This window comes from Procambarus clarkii, chromosome 64 (genome assembly GCF_040958095.1).
Source record: "Procambarus clarkii isolate CNS0578487 chromosome 64, FALCON_Pclarkii_2.0, whole genome shotgun sequence".
Taxonomy (NCBI): Eukaryota; Metazoa; Arthropoda; class Malacostraca; order Decapoda; family Cambaridae; genus Procambarus; species Procambarus clarkii.
The window spans coordinates 26,710,451-26,718,263 of NC_091213.1; positions in this window are offsets into that span (position 1 = coordinate 26,710,451).

Consider the following 7,813-nt stretch of genomic DNA (forward strand, 5'->3'; position numbering starts at 1 on the left):
TGTACGGAAGGTGGTGTGTATGTCCCATGGTGTGTACGGAAGGTGGTGTATGTCCCATGGTTGTGTACGGAAGGTGGTGTATGTCCCATGGTTGTGTACGGAAGGTGGTGTGTATGTCCCATGGTTGTGTACGGAAGGGTGGGTGTATGTCCCATAGTTGTGTATGGAAGGTGGTGTGTATGTCCCATAGTTGTGTACGGAAGGTGGTGTGTATGTCCCATAGTTGTGTACGGAAGGTGGAGTGTATGTCCCATAGTTGTGTACGGAAGGTGGTGTGTATGTCCCATAGTTGTGTACGGAAGGTGGTGTGTATGTCCCATGGTTGTGTACTAAAGGGGGGGTGTATGTCCCATGGTTGTGTACGGAAGGTGGTGTGTATGTCCCATGGTGTGTACGGAAGGTGGTGTGTATGTCCCATGGTTGTGTACGGAAGGTGGTGTGTATGTCCCATAGTTGTGTACGAAAGGTGGTGTGTATCTCCCATGGTTGTGTACGGAAGGTGGTGTGTATGTCCCATGGTGTGTACGGAAGGTGGTGTGTATGTCCCATGGTTGTGTACTAAAGGGGGGGGTGTATGTCCCATGGTTGTGTACGGAAGGTCGGGTGTATGTCCCATGGTTGTGTACGGAAGGTGGTGTGTATGTCCCATGGTTGTGTACGGAAGGTGGTGTGTATGTCCCATGGTTGTGTACGGAAGGTGGTGTGTATGTCCCATGGTTGTGTACGGAAGGTGGTGTGTATGTCCCATGGTGTGTACGGAAGATGGTGTGTATGTCCCATGGTTGTGTACGGTAGGGTGTTGTGTATGTCCCATGGTTGTGTACGGAGGTTGGTGTGTATGTCTCATGGTTGTGTACGGAAGGGGGGTGTGTATGTCCCATGGTTGTGTACTAAAGGGGGGGTGTATGTCCCATGGTTGTGTACGGAAGGTGGTGTGTATGTCCCATGGTTGTTTACGGAAGGTGGTGTGTATGTCCCATGGTTGTGTACGGAAGGTGGTGTGTATGTCCCATGGTTGTGTACTAAAGGGGGGTGTATGTCCCATGGTTGTGTACGGAAGGTGGTGTGTATGTCCCATGGTTGTGTACGGGTAGTGTGTATGTCCCATGGTTGTGTACTAAAGGGGGGGTGTATGTCCCATGGTTGTGTACGGAAGGTGGTGTGTATGTCCCATGATTGTGTACGGAAGGTGGTGTATGTCCCATGGTTGTGTACGGAAGGGTGGTGTGTATGTCCCATGGTTGTGTACGGAAGGTGGTGTATGTCCCATGGTTGTGTACGGAAGGTGGTGTGTATGTTCCATGGTTGTGTACGGAAGGTGGTGTGTATGTCCCATGGTTGTGTACGGAAGGGTGGTGTGTATGTCCTATGGTTGTGTACGGAAGGCGGTGTGTATGTCCCATTGTTGTGTACGGAAGGTGGTGTGTATGTCCCATGGTTGTGTACGGAAGGTGGTGTGTATGTCCCATGGTTGTGTACGGACGGTGGTGTATGTCCCATGGTTGTGTACGGAAGGGTGGTGTGTATGCCCCATGGTCGTGTACGGACGGTGGTGTATGTCCCATGGTTGTGTACTAAAGGGGGGGTGTATGTCCCATGGTTGTGTACGGAAGGTGGTGTGTATGTCCCATGGTTGTGTACGGAAGGTGGTGTGTATGTCCCATGGTTGTGTACGGACGGTGGTGTATGTCCCATGGTTGTGTACGGAAGGGTGGTGTGTATGTCCCATGGTTGTGTACGGAGGGTGGTGTGTATGTCCCATGGTTGTGTACGGAAGGTGGTGTGTATGTCCCATGGTGTGTACGGAAGGTGGTGTGTATGTCCCATGGTTGTGTACGGAAGGGTGTTGTGTATGTCCCATGGTTGTGTACGGAGGGTGGTGTGTATGTCTCATGGTTGTGTACGGAAGGGGGGTGTGTATGTCCCATGGTTGTGTACTAAAGGGGGGGTGTATGTCCCATGGTTGTGTACGGAAGGTGGTGTGTATGTCCCATGGTTGTTTACGGAAGGTGGTGTGTATGTCCCATGGTTGTGTACGGAAGGTGGTGTGTATGTCCCATGGTTGTGTACTAAAGGGGGGTGTATGTCCCAATGTTGTGTACGGAAGGTGGTGTGTATGTCCCATGGTTGTGTACGGGTGGTGTGTATGTCCCATGGCTGTAAACGGGTGGTGTGTATGTCCCATGGTTGTGTACTAAAGGGGGGGTGTATGTCTCATGGTTGTGTACGGAAGGTGGTGTGTATGTCCCATGATTGTGTACGGAAGGTGGTGTATGTCCCATGGTTGTGTACGGAAGGGTGGTGTGTATGTCCCATGGTTGTGTACGGAAGGTGGTGTATGTCCCATGGTTGTGTACGGAAGGTGGTGTGTATGTTCCATGGTTGTGTACGGAAGGTGGTGTGTATGTCCCAGGGTTGTGTACGGAAGGGTGGTGTGTATGTCCCATGGTTGTGTACGGAAGGTGGTGTGTATGTCCCATGGTGTGTACGGAAGGTGGTGTGTATGTCCCATGGTTGTGTACGGAAGGTGGTGTGTATGTCCCATAGTTGTGTACGGAAGGTGGTGTGTATCTCCCATGGTTGTGTTCGGAAGGTGGTGTGTATGTCCCATGGTGTGTACGGAAGGTGGTGTGTATGTCCCATGGTTGTGTACTAAAGGGGGGGTGTATGTCCCATGGTTTTGTACGGAAGGTCGGGTGTATGTCCCATGGTTGTGTACGGAAGGTAGTGTGTATGTCCCATGGTTGTGTACGGAAGGTGGTGTGTATGTCCCATGGTTTTGTACGGAAGGTGGTGTGTATGTCCCATGGTTGTGTACGGAAGGTGGTGTGTATGTCCCATGGTGTGTACGGAAGGTGGTGTGTATGTCCCATGGTTGTGTACGGAAGGGTGTTGTGTATGTCCCATGGTTGTGTACGGAGGGTGGTGTGTATGTCTCATGGTTGTGTACGGAAGGTGGTGTGTATGTCCCATGGTGTGTACGGAAGGTGGTGTGTATGTCCCATGGTTGTGTACGGTAGGGTGTTGTGTATGTCCCATGGTTGTGTACGGAGGGTGGTGTGTATGTCTCATGGTTGTGTACGGAAGGGGGGTGTGTATGTCCCATGGTTGTGTACTAAAGGGGGGGTGTATGTCCCATGGTTGTGTACGGAAGGTGGTGTGTATGTCCCATGGTTGTTTACGGAAGGTGGTGTATATGTCCCATGGTTGTGTACGGAAGGTGGTGTGTATGTCCCATGGTTGTGTACTGAAGGGGGGTGTATGTCCCATGGTTGTGTACGGAAGGTGGTGTGTATGTCCCATGGTTGTGTACGGGTGGTGTGTATGTCCCATGGTTGTGTACTAAAGGGGGGGTGTATGTCCCATGGTTGTGTACGGAAGGTGGTGTGTATGTCCCATGATTGTGTACGGAAGGTGGTGTATGTCCCATGGTTGTGTACGGAAGGGTGGTGTGTATGTCCTATGGTTGTGTACGGAAGGTGGTGTATGTCCCATGGTTGTGTACGGAAGGTGGTGTGTATGTTCCATGGTTGTGTACGGAAGGTGGTGTGTATGTCCCATGGTTGTGTACTAAAGGGGGGTGTATGTCCCAATGTTGTGTACGGAAGGTGGTGTGTATGTCCCATGGTTGTGTACGGGTGGTGTGTATGTCCCATGGCTGTAAACGGGTGGTGTGTATGTCCCATGGTTGTGTACGGAAGGTGGTGTATGTCCCATGGTTGTGTACGGAAGGGTGGTGTGTATGTCCCATGGTTGTGTACGGAAGGTGGTGTATGTCCCATGGTTGTGTACGGAAGGTGGTGTGTATGTTCCATGGTTGTGTACGGAAGGTGGTGTGTATGTCCCATGGTTGTGTACTAAAGGGGGGTGTATGTCCCAATGTTGTGTACGGAAGGTGGTGTGTATGTCCCATGGTTGTGTACGGGTGGTGTGTATGTCCCATGGCTGTAAACGGGTGGTGTGTATGTCCCATGGTTGTGTACTAAAGGGGGGGTGTATGTCCCATGGTTGTGTACGGAAGGTGGTGTGTATGTCCCATGATTGTGTACGGAAGGTGGTGTATGTCCCATGGTTGTGTACGGAAGGGTGGTGTGTATGTACCATGGTTGTGTACGGAAGGTGGTGTATGTCCCATGGTTGTGTACGGAAGGTGGTGTATGTCCCATGGTTGTGTACGGAAGGTGGTGTGTATGTCCCAGGGTTGTGTACGGAAGGGTGGTGTGTATGTCCCATGGTTGTGTACGGAAGGTGGTGTGTATGTCCCATGGTGTGTACGGAAGGTGGTGTGTATGTCCCATGGTTGTGTACGGAAGGTGGTGTGTATGTCCCATAGTTGTGTACGGAAGGTGGTGTGTATCTCCCATGGTTGTGTACGGAAGGTGGTGTGTATGTCCCATGGTGTGTACGGAAGGTGGTGTGTATGTCCCATGGTTGTGTACTAAAGGGGGGGTGTATGTCCCATGGTTGTGTACGGAAGGTCGGGTGTATGTCCCATGGTTGTGTACGGAAGGTGGTGTGTATGTCCCATGGTTGTGTACGGAAGGTGGTGTGTATGTCCCATGGTTGTGTACGGAAGGTGGTGTGTATGTCCCATGGTTGTGTACGGAAGGTGGTGTGTATGTCCCATGGTGTGTACGGAAGGTGGTGTGTATGTCCCATGGTTGTGTACGGAAGGGTGTTGTGTATGTCCCATGGTTGTGTACGGAGGGTGGTGTGTATGTCTCATGGTTGTGTACGGAAGGTGGTGTGTATGTCCCATGGTGTGTACGGAAGGTGGTGTGTATGTCCCATGGTTGTGTACGGTAGGGTGTTGTGTATGTCCCATGGTTGTGTACGGAGGGTGGTGTGTATGTCTCATGGTTGTGTACGGAAGGGGGGTGTGTATGTCCCATGGTTGTGTACTAAAGGGGGGGTGTATGTCCCATGGTTGTGTACGGAAGGTGGTGTGTATGTCCCATGGTTGTTTACGGAAGGTGGTGTGTATGTCCCATGGTTGTGTACGGAAGGTGGTGTGTATGTCCCATGGTTGTGTACTAAAGGGGGGTGTATGTCCCATGGTTGTGTACGGAAGGTGGTGTGTATGTCCCATGGTTGTGTACGGGTGGTGTGTATGTCCCATGGTTGTGTACTAAAGGGGGGGTGTATGTCCCATGGTTGTGTACGGAAGGTGGTGTGTATGTCCCATGATTGTGTACGGAAGGTGGTGTATGTCCCATGGTTGTGTACGGAAGGGTGGTGTGTATGTCCCATGGTTGTGTACGGAAGGGTGGTGTGTATGTCCTATGGTTGTGTACGGAAGGCGGTGTGTATGTCCCATTGTTGTGTACGGAAGGTGGTGTGTATGTCCTATGGTTGTGTACGGAAGGTGGTGTGTATGTCCCATGGTTGTGTACGGACGGTGGTGTATGTCCCATGGTTGTGTACGGAAGGGTGGTGTGTATGCCCCATGGTCGTGTACGGACGGTGGTGTATGTCCCATGGTTGTGTACTAAAGGGGGGGTGTATGTCCCATGGTTGTGTACGGAAGGTGGTGTGTATGTCCCATGGTTGTGTACGGAAGGTGGTGTGTATGTCCCATGGTTGTGTACGGACGGTGGTGTATGTCCCATGGTTGTGTACGGAAGGGTGGTGTGTATGTCCCATGGTTGTGTACGGAGGGTGGTGTGTATGTCCCATGGTTGTGTACGGAAGGTGGTGTGTATGTCCCATGGTGTGTACGGAAGGTGGTGTGTATGTCCCATGGTTGTGTACGGAAGGTGGTGTGTATGTCTCATGGTTGTGTACGGAAGGGGGGTGTGTATGTCCCATGGTTGTGTACTAAAGGGGGGGTGTATGTCCCATGGTTGTGTACGGAAGGTGGTGTGTATGTCCCATGGTTGTTTACGGAAGGTGGTGTGTATGTCCCATGGTTGTGTACGGAAGGTGGTGTGTATGTCCCATGGTTGTGTACTAAAGGGGGGTGTATGTCCCAATGTTGTGTACGGAAGGTGGTGTGTATGTCCCATGGTTGTGTACGGGTGGTGTGTATGTCCCATGGTTGTAAACGGGTGGTGTGTATGTCCCATGGTTGTGTACTAAAGGGGGGGTGTATGTCCCATGGTTGTGTACGGAAGGTGGTGTGTATGTCCCATGATTGTGTACGGAAGGTGGTGTATGTCCCATGGTTGTGTACGGAAGGGTGGTGTGTATGTCCCATGGTTGTGTACGGAAGGTGGTGTATGTCCCATGGTTGTGTACGGAAGGGTGGTGTGTATGTCCCATGGTTGTGTACGGAAGGTGGTGTATGTCCCATGGTTGTGTACGGAAGGTGGTGTGTATGTTCCATGGTTGAGTACGGAAGGTGGTGTGTATGTCCCAGGGTTGTGTACGGAAGGGTGGTGTGTATGTCCCATGGTTGTGTACGGAAGGTGGTGTGTATGTCCCATGGTGTGTACGGAAGGTGGTGTGTATGTCCCATGGTTGTGTACGGAAGGGTGGTGTGTATGTCCCATGGTTGTGTACGGAGGGTGGTGTATGTCCCATGGTTGTGTACGGATGGTGGTGTGTATGTCCCATGGTTGTGTACGGAAGGTTGGAGTGTATGTCCCATGGTTGTGTACGGAAGGTGGTGTGTATGTCCCATGGTTGTGTACGGAAGGGGGGGTGTATGTCCCATGGTTGTGTACGGAAGGGTGGTGTGTATGTACCATGATTGTGTACGGAAGGTGGTGTATGTCCCATGGTTGTGTACGGAAGGTGGTGTGTATGTCCCATGGTTGTGTACGGAAGGGTGTGTGTATGTCCCATGGTTGTGTACGGAAGGTGGTGTGTATGTCCCATGGTTGTGTACGGAAGGTGGTACCTGGTACCTGGTTGATACCTGGTTGATGGGGTTCTGGGAATTCTTCTACTCCCCAAGCCCGGCCCGAGGCCAGGCTCGACTTGTGAGAGTTTGGTCCACCAGGCTGTTGCTTGGAGCGGCCCGCAGGCCCACATACCCACCACAGCCCGGTTGGTCCGGCACTCCTTGGAGGAATAAATCTAGTTTCCTCTTGAAAATGTCCACGGTTGTTCCGGCAATATTTCTTATGCTTGCTGGGAGGACGTTGAACAACCGCGGACCTCTGATGTTTATACAGTGTTCTCTGATTGTGCCTATGGCACCTCTGCTCTTCATTGGTTCTATTCTACATTTTCTTCCATGTCGTTCACTCCAGTACGTTGTTATTTTACTGTGTAGATTTGGTACTTGGCCCTCCAGTATCTTCCAGGTGTATATTATTTGATATCTCTCTCGTCTTCTTTCTAGTGAGTACATTTGGAGGGCTTTGAGACGATCCCAATAATTTAGGTGCTTTATTGCGTCTATGCGTGCCGTATATGTTCTCTGTATTCCCTCTATTTCAGCAATCTCTCCTGCTTTGAAGGGGGAAGTGAGTACTGAGCAGTACTCAAGACGGGACAACACCAGTGCCTTGAAGAGTACAACCATTGTGATGGGATCCCTGGATTTGAAAGTTCTCGTAATCCATCCTATCATTTTTCTGGCTGTCGCAATATTTGCTTGGTTATGCTCCTTAAACGTTAGGTCGTCAGACATTATTATTCCCAAATCCTTTACATGCTGTTTTCCTACTATGGGTACATTTGATTGTGTTTTGTACTCTGTATTATGTTTAAGGTCCTCATTTTTACCGTACCTGAGTACCTGGAATTTATCACTGTTAAACATCATGTTATTTTCTGATGCCCAGTCGAAAACTTTATTAATATCAGCTTGAAGTTTTTCAATGTCCTCAGCCGAGGTAATTTTCATACTGATTTTTGTGTCATC